The sequence below is a fragment of the Onychomys torridus genome, chromosome 6, assembly GCF_903995425.1.
Source record: "Onychomys torridus chromosome 6, mOncTor1.1, whole genome shotgun sequence".
In the NCBI taxonomy this organism is placed as follows: domain Eukaryota; kingdom Metazoa; phylum Chordata; class Mammalia; order Rodentia; family Cricetidae; genus Onychomys; species Onychomys torridus.
In genome coordinates this window covers 11111434-11123652 of record NC_050448.1, presented here as the reverse complement: position 1 = coordinate 11123652, position 12219 = coordinate 11111434, and the positions used below count along the sequence as shown (strand labels likewise).

Sequence of the window (12219 nt, the reverse complement as noted above, 5' to 3'; positions counted from 1 at the left end):
TCCCACTGCCTGGGTGTCTCCCAAACAGTTCAAGCTGTTCAATTGTCTCACTTATCCAGAGGGCCTGATCCAGTTGGGGGCTCCACAGCTTTTGGTTCATAGTTCATGTGTTTCTATTAGTTTGGCTAGTTGTCCCTGTGCTTTTTCCAATCTTGGGCTCAATAATTCACACTCTTACAATCCCTCCTCTTTTTCACCAATTGGACTTCTGGAGCTCTACCTGGGGCCTGGCCAAGGATCTCTGCATCCACTTCCATCAGTTATTAGATGAGAGTTCCAGCATGACTGTTAGGGTGTTTGGCCATCCAATCACCAGACTAGGTCAGTTTGGGCTTTCTCTCGACCATTGCCAGTAGTCTACAGTGGAGGTATCTTTGTGGATTTCTGGGGCCCTCTCTAGCATTTTGCTTCTTCCTGTTCTCATGTGGTCTTCAACAGCTATGTTCATGTCAGCATTGTTTGTAATAGCCAGAACCTGGAAACAACCTAGATGCCCTTCAATTGAAGAATGGATAAAGAAAATGTGGTACATATACACAATGGAGTACTACTCAGCAGAGAAAAACAATGACATCATGAGGTTTGCAGACAAATGAATGGATTGAGAAAAAATCATCCTGAGTGAGGTAGCTCAGACTCAGAAACACAATCATGGTATGTACTCACTCATAGTAGGATACTAGATGTAAAACAAAGACAACTAGATTGCTACTCACAACTCTAGGGAGGCTACCTAGAAAACAGGACCCTAAGAAAGACACAAGGATCACCTAATGACAGAGAAATGGATGAGATCTACATGAACAATCTGGATGTGAGTGGGGGCACTGGAGGGCAATGTTCGAGGGAAGGAGAGCTTAGGGGAGCAGGAAACCCCAGCTGGATCAAGAACAGAAATGGAGAACACACATATATTTTAATGTATAATAAAGTGATTGTTTTATTTCATATTAAAGGAGCTGGGAACTAGTACTCCTACTATATCTCTCCTTAGAACTCCTTAGTCCCCTGAACAATGAACACTGAGCTCCCTAAATTTGTATCATAAATTACACTGCCTTAGTTTGGTTGCAGAATTCCTTTGTCTCCATTGAATCCTGTTTTGGTTTACATGTATTTTTGGTATATTTCCCAAAAGTTATGTTCTGAATCTTGGTCTCTGGTGTGGTGAGAATGTGAAGGGGTAAGGGATAATACATACATTAAGAAATGTATTGTAATCAGAAGTGGTGAAATCATTGGAAATATTACCTGGAGTTGAGGGATATTGCTGTTCTTGAGGACAGAGTGAAAGAGAGAAGATGGGGAACAGAGACAGAGAAAAGACAGAGAGACAGAGATCGGATAAAGAGAGATAGACTGATATTTCCTTTCTTGCCATGTGATCTCCTCTGACATTGTGACATGCCCTGCAAGCCTTGACACCTTCACTAATGGCTGAGTCAACACAATTAATCAATCTTACAACTGAGCCTCCAAAACTATGAAGCAAATAAAACTCTTCTCTTTATGTTTTACCGAGATTTAGATATGCTGACACATCAACAGAGAACAGGCTGAGAGAGTCTACTTGCTTAACCTGTCCAACCTCATTATCTCAAGATTTCTACCCTGATTTTCCCTTTTCTACCATATTTTTTCCTGATATGCTCTAAAGAACTATTCTGCTTATTTCCTTTATAATAGTTAGAGTATCCTTTGATTATTTTTGCCAGAATATGTACTGCATGAAGATGGGAGAGAGGTTCTTTTAACTGCTACCTATCCAAAGTCAGGTACATTGAATCTATTGAGCAGAAGTAAATGCAACATTTGACTTTTTCCTAGCAGATGTAGTTCAGCAAAAATGTAACAGCTTCATTCTTGTTCAATAAAACTAGTTTGTTTTAGCTTCTTTATGGTTTGAGGTAGAAAACTATATTGAGTTGTTGCAAGGCAATCCTTGCCTTTAACTGATTATACTCTATTTAAACTTATAGAATGTGTTCTGCTATTGATCCAATAAAGTTAAAAATATGATATAATATGATATGATATGATATGATATGATATGAAGCAAATTATGGTGTCAAGCATCATTTCCCATATTTGGTCTATGAAAAGATTCAGTTGCAGAGGCTGGAAGTGGATGAGACATTAAGGGTTTGGTCCCCAGCACCTATGTGATGACATTCATGTAACTTGAGTTCCAGAAGATGGAAGCCCTTCTTCTTCCTCCATGGACTCACACAGGGACACATACTCACATAACAACACATTCTGTCTCAGCTTTTTTTCTGTTGCTGTGATAAAACAATATGATCAAGGAAACTTAGAAATTCTTTAATTGGACTTACTCATAAGGATTGTAACTCTTGTTCATGGTACCAAGAGCAATGTCATGGCATCAAGAGTCCCTGAGAGCTCATATCTTGATCAGCAAGTAGAAGGCAAAAAGAGGGGAAAGGAGAGAAGAAGAGGGAAAGAGAGTACTGGGAATGGAGTCAGTCTTTTGAAACCTCAAAGCCCACCCTCAATGAAATACTTTCTTCAATAAGGCCACATCACCTAACCCTTCCCAAAGTTTCACCAACTGGGGTCCAAGTACTCAAACACATAAGCCTGCAGGGTCATTTTTATTCAAGGCACCAAATTCCGCTCCCTAGCCCCCATTGTTTTATGGTCATAATGTAATGTAAAATGCATTTAGTCCAACCTTATATTCTTTTATAGTCTGAACTGTTTAAAGTCCAAAGGCTCCTCTGGAATTCAAGGCAATCTCTTAACTATAAACCCTTATAAAAAAGCAAATTGTGGGGTTGGGGATTTAGCTTAGTGGTGGAGCGCTCACCTAGCAAACGCAGGGCCCTGGGGTCAATCCTCAGCTCCAAAACAACAACAACAAAAACAAACGAACAAACAAAAAACACCAAAAAAAAAAAAAAAAAGGCAAATTACATACTTCTAACACACAATGATACAGAATATGCATTATCATTCCAAAAGGGAGAAGTCATGTCATAGTGAAGAAACAATGGACCAAAGCAGACCAAATTCAAGCAGGGCAAACTTCTAATCCTGTAACTCCTTGTGTGATGTCAACTGCCTTAGATAGCTCCAACCGGCCAGCTTTGCTGCCTATGGCACATTTCTCTCTCTTGGGCAGGTTCTGCTCCATATGTACAGTCCTCCCCAAGAGATATCCTGTGGCTCTGGCATTTCCAACAACTTGGGGTCTCCAATGCAATCCAGGCTTCACTTTCTCAAATTCACACAATAATTTCCCAGGGGCTCTTGACCTCTCATAGCCTTCACACAAGTACTACAATCCCCTGATTCAGCAGTTCTCCTTAAACATGAAGGGAGGTTCTACAGCTACTTTACTCATGTGTCTCTCTCATGTCTCTAAAGCCAGAACCTTGTGGGGGACACTGCCAAGTTTGGCGACTTGCTTGGAATAAACCCTGGCCTTCTTGAATCATATTTTCAGTAGCTTTCATTTCTTCTTGTTTTTAAAAATGGAAAAATTTTAAGTATTTTCCTTTTACAAGTTAGAAGCTTAGCTAAGTGGAGTCTTGCTCCAGGGGCACCTCTCCCTTTTAGATCAGACCTCTTTTTAATCTCCTTCTATCTTTTGGAACAGCCTTGGTGCCAACATTAAATTTCTTGATGCTTTTTTATTCAAATTCTACATTTTGTATTTCTTTCTACCCCACTTATTTATTTTCATTGCAGACGTGCATAAGAGTGATTACTAAAAAACCATGTAACACAGTCAATATTAGGCTGTTAAAATCTCCTTTGACCAAATTAGATCATTTCTTTGTTATTCTTAATTACATTTTTATTATTTAAAACAATTTCTAAATTTAAATGTATTTTAATCACATATATCCTTTCCCCAAATCTTTCCCCATCATCTCCCTAAACCCTACCCAACCAACTTTAGGTTCTTTCTCAAACAAAAACGCAAAACAACAGCACTAAAAAAAAACCAAAAAACCAACAACAACAACAAAAAAACCCCCAAAATCCAAGAAAACAAAATAAAACAACATACAAAGAGAAAAAAAATCAAAATTAAATTGTGACCAAATAAAACTGCATATATATGCACACACACACACACACACACACACATACACAAAAACAAACAAACAAACAACATTATTTGTTGGTCAACTACTCCTGAACATAAGGCCTACCCTGGAGTGATTGACATACCCAGTGTCACTCCATTGGAGAAAATTGATTTTCCCTCTCCCAGTAGGTGTAAATGACAGTTCAATTGTTAACCTTTACCCAAGTGGTAGTTTTCATTCATTCACTCACTAAAAAATTATAAAATTACATATAGTAAGTTTTAAAAAGAAAAATCTTATCAATATCAAAGTTGGACAGGACAAACCAACAGAAGGCAAAGACCAAGAGAAGGTCCAGTCAGAGGCTGTCTCATTCACACCTTGAGGAATGCCATAAGATCACCAAACTGGAAGCCATAAGATATAGGCAGAAGATCTGGTGCCGTCCTGTGGAGGCCCGGTGCCTGCTGCTCCAGTCTCTGGATCATGTTGATTTAGAGGGCTCTGTTTTCTCGGTGTCCTCCATCCCTTTGGCTCTTCCACTCTTCCACATGGTCCCCTGAGATCTGAAGGGAAGGATTTGATGGACTCATCCTATTTAAGGATGAATGGTCCAAGGTATCCCACTCTCTGTAATGTCTGACTGTGGGTCTCTATATTTATTCTCATGGCTGCAGGAGGACTGAGCATTAGGAGTCATTTTATCACTACATATTTTTCTTTTATAGACCAATATTACTTGGTTTTATCCTGGATTCCTGAGCTATCTAGTCTCTGATTCTTGGTCATAGGAGAAGTGTTGAGTATGGGTTTCTACTCATGGAGTGGGCCTCAAATCAAATCAGACATTGGTGGATTATTTCCCCAAGTTTTGTGCCACAGTTGCCCTAGCATATCTTGCAGGCAATACAGCATTGTAAATCAATGATCTTGTGACTAGCTTGGTGTTTATTTTTCTCATTTGGTGGCATGTAGAGTATCTCCCTGTACCAAAGACTGTATAACATAGGAATGAATATATTATGTAGGCACTAGCTCAATATCTTCATTTTCAATGAGTTGTGTAATGTTGCCTTCTCAATGGTACCTTGCTGTCAGTTTGTAGAGAGCAACCTATAGTCTTGGCAACAGCCTGCATTATTTGGGGATTCCTGTGAGACCCCTTTGGCCAGCAACTCAATTAGATATAACCCAATTCCAGTACAGGAAGCTTGTTTGTTGACAAGAGATATTTAGTTGGGATTATGCCCACCCCATTATTTAACAGTTTTCTTTTTATTGCTTTCATAAATGTATATATTTTAGAAATTTTCAAATAACCCAATTTAAAAATGGGGTACAGATCTAAGCAGAGAATTCTCAGTAAAGGAAACTCAAATGGCTGAGAAACACTTATAGAAATGTACAACATCCTTAGCAATCAGAGAAATGCAAGCCAAAACTACTTTGGGATTTCATCTTACACATGTCAGAATGGCTAAGATCACCAAAACAAGTGACATCTCCTGCTGGTGACAATGTGGAGTAATGAGAACACTCTTCCATTTCTGGTGGGAGTGAAAACTCGTAGAGCCACTATGAAAATCAGTGTGGTGGTTCCTTAGAAAGATGGGAATCTATCTCAAGATCCTGCAATTCCACTCTTGGGTATACACCAAAAAGATGCTTCATCCTACCCCAGAAACACTTGCTCAGCCATGTTCACTGCTGCTCTATTTATAATAGTCAGAAGTTAGAAAAAACTAAATGTCCCTCATAAGAATAACAGACAAAGTGAGTTATAAATACAATGGAGTATTACCCAGACAAGAAAAAAAAAGAAAGCATGGAATTTGAAGTTAGATGAATTGAACTGGGAAAATACCATTCTTAGTGAGGTATCCCAGACCCAGAAAGACAAATATGGTATCTGTTATTTATATGTGGATTTTAGCCATTAAGTAATTGATAACCAAGTTACAATCCAGAGAACCACAGAGGGTAGGGAAAGAGTAAGGAACTAGAGGGAACAGATAGATCTCATTAGAAAAGGGAAATAGAATAGACAGTTATCTGGAATGGGAGGATCAAGTCAGGAGGAGAAATGGGATTGTGGGAGGAAATATGGGCAGAGACAGTTAATATTTAGGGGCATTTGATGGGTAGTATGGAAATCTGATATAGTTAATTACTTTCCAACTTAGCCTCAGGTAAATTCTTAGGACAAAGGCAGAAAGCAGCCACAGTTTTTGCCAAAATATCACAAGAATGATCTCTATCCCCATTGCTAATATTGTTCCCCTCTGAAACCTCCACATTCCATATAACTTTTAACACAACTGTCTTCCAAGCTCCTACTAGGATGGCCCATAAACTCCACTTCCAGCATTCATCTACTTTTCTAGTCCAAACTCCTAAAGTCATCCACATTCCTCAAAAACCGGCATAGTCAGACATGTCACAGCAGTATCCCACTGCCTGGTGCCCTCTTCTGTCTTAGTTACTTTTTGGTTACTGTGACAAAACACCATGAAGAAGACAACTTAGAAAAGAAAGTGTTTCATTGGGCCGACAGTTTCTGAGCATTAGATTTTATGGTGATGGAGCACAGAGTAGCAGCAGGGTCAATTGAGAGTTTACATCTTGACCTACAAATGGAAGGCAGAGAGAGTAAGAGCGAGGCAGGGAGGGAGGGATAGGGAGGGAGGTACAGATAGGGGAAAATTAACACTGAGGGTGGTGCCTGTCTTTTGAAACCACAATGCACACAGCAAATGATACAGCTTCTCCAATAAGGTCCCACTGCCTAATCCTTCTGAAATAGTTCCACCCAGCTGTGGACCAAGTGTTCAAACATATGAACCTATGTGGGCCTTTCTAATTAAAAAAGATTCATTTATTAAATGTATTTTGATAAATATGTCAGAGTCAAATATGTATGGAATACTCAAATACCCTACCATTCTGGGGTGACCAAAGTGAATTTCACATTAAAGAGCTCTGTGATATTCAATAAAAATATTTTTTTCTTTAGTCAGAGGCTTATTTATATGTTTGAAGCTTTTATCATGTAACATTTATAATTATCTGTCATTGCTATTGTAAAGGATCCAATTTGAGAAAAGCAGATCCTAGCAAGAGTGAAAGTAGTCACTGAGAAAAATGGGAAAGGTTTCATGGAGGAGACAGTAGCTAGGAATCACCTAGAGAAAAGAATGTATCTTAGTCGTATCGCCAGGACAATAACTATCCAGATAAGGAGAACAGGAGATAAGGCGTGCTGGTGTGACCACTGTTTTCCTTTCAAGAAAGGTAAAGAGCGGGTTAGTTACACTGCCCTTGAAAACATTCACACTTGTTAACTAAGTAAATAAGCTTGAATAGAAGAATTAATAAGACATGGATGGTACTTGCTCTGAAGAGGGCCCAAGTACCCATTAGGTCATGAAGAATATGTCTTGAATATGAAACACACACACACACACACACACACACACACACACACACACACACAGTCCTTTCTTTCTTATTGTAATTTTAAAAATTCAACTTCTTAGTGGTACAACTATGTTAAATAAAATCCAGAAATTTAAATTTCCAAACTTAAAGGATTAAACTGTATAGATATCACCATAGTAAATATCTGAATATTTCCATGCCTTTTGACACATCTCTTACAATGTTTTTCAGAAAATCTCTCTACTCCAAAACTGTATTAGTTAGGGTTCTCTAGAGGAACAGAACTGGTATTATGTATGTATGTATGTATATATGTATGTATGTGGGGTTTATTAGAGTGGCTTACAGGCTGTGGTCCAGGTACTCCAACAATAGCTGTCTCCCAACAGAAAGTCCAAGAATAGAGTAGTTGTTGGTGAGGCTGGATGTCTTAGCTGATCTTCAGTATACACTGAAATTCTGAAGAAGTAGGCTCTCATGCCAGTGAAGTTATGCTTTGGAGCAGGATAGATGAACTTTCTAGTGAGAACAAAGACAAGCAGGCAAAGAGCAAAAGCTTCTTCATTCATTCAGTATCCCTTATGCAAGCTGTTGCAAAAGGTTGTGGCCTGGATTCAGAGTGGGTCTTCCCACCTCAAATGATCTATATTTAAGGTGGGTCTTCCTTCCACAAATGATTTAATGAAATAAAATCCCTCCCAGGTGTTCCCAGATGCTTGGTTTTCTGTTAACTATAGCCCCAGATTGGATTGCCAATTGAAGGTGGACTTTTCTTTCTTGCCTTGCCAATTCCCAATAACCAACATGGAGACTCAATATTAATTATAGATGCTTGACCAAGAGCTCAGGCTTGTTAGCATCTAACTCTGATATTTAAATTAACCCATATTTCTTATATACCCTCTGCCTTGTGAGTAGGTTCTTTCAACATGGAAGGTTCATCTTGCTTCTTTCTGTGTATCTTGTGACTCTCAAGACCCCATACTTCTTCTTCCTAGTATCCTTAGTCTACTTTTCCCACCTAACCTTATCCTGTCCAGGTATTGGCTAGTCAACTTTTTTTTATTAAACCAATAACAGCATAATTTTCACAGTGTACAGAAGGATTATTCCACAGCAGTAGTCAAGAAGACAACCAAGAATACCCATCATACCATGTAAGCAACTTAAGCTTTTTTCCAGTGAGGATTAGAACTGTGGTTTGCAGAAGTCATGTAAATGGTATTAGTCTGTCTGTGATCACTTGTCTGTCATCTTTTGTTCAACATAATGTTTTATTGATTCATCTACTTTTATACCTATCAATACTTCATTCCATGTTTTTCACAAAGGAGCATTTATTAAGTCATAACCAGCCTAGAGCAGTATTATTGGATCATATTCTACCTGCACATTTAACCTTTTAAACACTGCCACAGTATATTCTAGAACTATTTTAAAAATTGTATTCCATGTATTTATTTTGTGTATGGGTGTGGGTGCACACATGGTGTTTGTGTGTGGGTACACAATTAACCGCATGTATGTAGAGGTCAGAGGATGACTTAAAGGAAGGAGTTGGTTCTCTCATCTCAGCACATGGGACTGAGGAATAGAACTCAGGTCATCAGCCTTGGCAGTAAGTACCTTGATTCTCTAAACCACCTGTCTAGCCTGTAGAATTAAACAATCTTATGTTTCCACTCCATATATGAGGATTCTAGGTGCATCATCACCTTAGTAAACCTTGGAAGTGTCAGTAAAGATATGATATGGCATGTCTGCCTCTATGCTAATTTGGACTATTGTTTTGTGACATTTATGTTTGTACATATGGCTGGATATCAGCTGGACCCTAAAGATGAGAAGCATCAACAATTTTTTCTGCCAGGGATCCTATAGCATTGGGATAATTGTTTGCTTGTTTGTTTAAATGTTTGAGATGATTTATTAATTTCTTGAGAAAAAAATCAAATTTGATAAGAAATTTAGAAGTTGAAATGCAGTTCAAAAGCTTCCTATGGCTTCTTAATGCAGTAAATTTTCCTAGTTCATTCTGTTGGCCGGTTTTGGCCTGTATCATACAGACTTGTCAGGTGTGTGTGTATAAATTGTTTGTTCTATTCTCTTGTTTGTGATCCTGCTTTAGTTTCAGCTAGCTTAGAGTACTGATAATGCCACTCATTTTTTGAAATAATTTACTTCATTGTGTGTCTTTTATTTATTGTGTGTTTTTTAAATTTTGTTATCAAAGATTTCTATTTATTTTGGGTTGACCTTATTTAGTTTTTGAAAATTCTAAATTTTAGCATTGGCTTTTGGTATAAATATTTAAAACTTTCAGATTCTCTAACACTGTTTTAATTTTGCTCTGCTCATTTCAATGACATTTTGAGTTATTTAAAAGTATTTGAAATAGACATAAAATATCCAAATAACCTAATTTTAAAATGAGGTATATACCTAAACAGAGAATTTGCAATAAAAGAATCTCAAATGGCATAGAGACACTTAAAGAAATGTTCAAAATTCTTAGCCATACGGGAAATACAAATCAAAATGACTCTAAGATTCCATATTACACCCAAAAGAATGCCTAAGATCAAAAACACAAGTGAAAGCTCATGCTGTTGAGGATGTAGAGCAAGGGTAACACTCTTCCATTGCTGATGGGAGTGCAAATTTTTACAGCAACTTTGGAAATCAATATGGCAGTTTCTCAGAAAATTGGGACTATAACACAGCTAAACCACTCTTTGGCTGACACCTATATTTGTAGCAGCTTTATTTGTCAGAATCAGAACCTGGAAACAACCTAGATGCCCCTCCACTGAAGAATGGATAAAGAAAATGTGGTACATTTACACAATGGAATATTACTCAACTGTTAAAAACAATGACATTAGGAAATTTGAAGGCAGATAGATGAAAGTAGAAAAAATCATCCTGAGTGAGGTAACCCAGACTCAGAAAGACAAACATAATATATACTCACTCATAAGTAGATATTAGCTGTAAAGTAAAGAATAATCATGCTATAATCCACAGACTCAGAGAGGCTAGGCAACAAGGAGGGTCCAAGCAGGGGAGGCATGGCTCTCCCTTGGAAGGGGAAATAGAAGAGATCTCCTGGGATAGGAACTTGAGGGATTGGGTTAGGTGGTAGATGATAGAAGAGGGTACTGAAAGAGATGACTGGAAATGAGGTGCATTTCAGGGTCAGGTAGAAACCTGATGCAGGAGAAACTCTCAGCAATCTACAAGGATGATCCCAGCTAAGACTCCTAGCAATAGGGGACACGTAGCCTGAACTGGCATATCCTATGATCAGATTGGTGACTACCCCAATTGTCATCAGAGAGCCTTCATCCAGTAACTGATGGAAATAGATGCAAAGACCCACAGCCAAACATTAGGCTAAGTTCTGAGAATCCTGTTGAAGAGAGGGAAGGATTGAAATAGCCAGAGGGGCCAAGAACATCACAAGAAAACCCACAGAAGTGACTGACCTGGCTCATCAGAACTCACAGAGTCTGAACCAACAGCCAGGGAACCTGCATGGGACCAAGCTAGGCCCTCTACACATATGCAACAGTTGTGTAGCTTGGTCTACTAGTGGGACTCCCAACAGTGGTAGCAGGGACTGTCCCTAACACTTTGGCTGGCTGTTTGGAATCTATTCCCCATACTAAATTGCCTTTCCCAGCCTTAATACAAGGGGAGGTGCTTAGTCTTCAGGCCACTTATTTACCATGCTTTGTTGATACCCATGGGAGACCTGACCCTTTCTGAACAGAAACAGAGGATGAGTGGATTGAGGGGTTTGGAGGGAAGGTATGGGGAGGGAATGGGAGGAGAGGAAGGAGGGAAAACTGAAGTAGGGATATAAAATTTTTAAAAATTTAAATACTAATAATATATACATATCTATATACATATAAATATATGTATACATACATATATATGTATATTTGCCTTGGGCTGGGGAGATGGGTACAGTGTGAAAGTTCTTACTGGCCAAACATGAGGAGCTGAGTTTCGGTGCCTAATACTCATGTAAACAGCATTGGCAGGAGAAAAGAAAAATAGAAAAAAATACCATGTAGTACTTTTATATCCAATGATGTTTTGTTTTGCCTCAGTTCATGGTCTGTCATTTCAGAGCTCTATAGGCATTGAAAAAGAATGTATACTGTGAGAATGTTGCTGAAGGAGTTAAAAATGTTAGTTGGTATAGTGTCATAGTTAAGTTTTGTCTCCATAATTTTTAATGTCTTGTCATCTTGTTTCAGTATATTATTTTTTGATGCTGGGAACAAACCCTGGATGTTTAGGAAACCCTAGATGTATACTAACAGACAATCTGCCACGGAATGTTACCCCAAGTCCCTTCTGTGACTTTGTCTTATAAATTGAAGTCACAGGAATATCCAAGTCTCCAACTATTTCTATCAGTTCCTTTGTAAAACTGGACACATTCTTTGAAAAGACAACATGATGATCTCCTAGATAGAGATAGTCTGAACATCCTTGTGTCTACTGAAGGGCTGAATCAATGTTTAGTTCTGCTAAACAGAAATCACCAAGGCAACTTCCCCAAAGCTCTTAAAGAACTTAGACCAAAGCTCTAGTGTTTGTCAGATGGGACAAGCATACAGAACCATGGGACATATTCTGTGACACTGGCATCACTCTGTCCCAGAACCAAGAACAGACATTACCAAATAAGAATACAGAATAA

The 12219-nt window shown here is 38.4% G+C and overlaps 1 protein-coding gene across 6 annotated transcripts in view; it reads left to right on the top strand.

Moving 5' to 3' along the window:
• The window catches only part of LOC118585330 (EGF-like and EMI domain-containing protein 1), a 739880-nt gene that overhangs the window by 596352 nt on the left and 131309 nt on the right, over positions 1–12219 (top strand). The gene's annotated exons all lie outside the window — the stretch shown is intronic.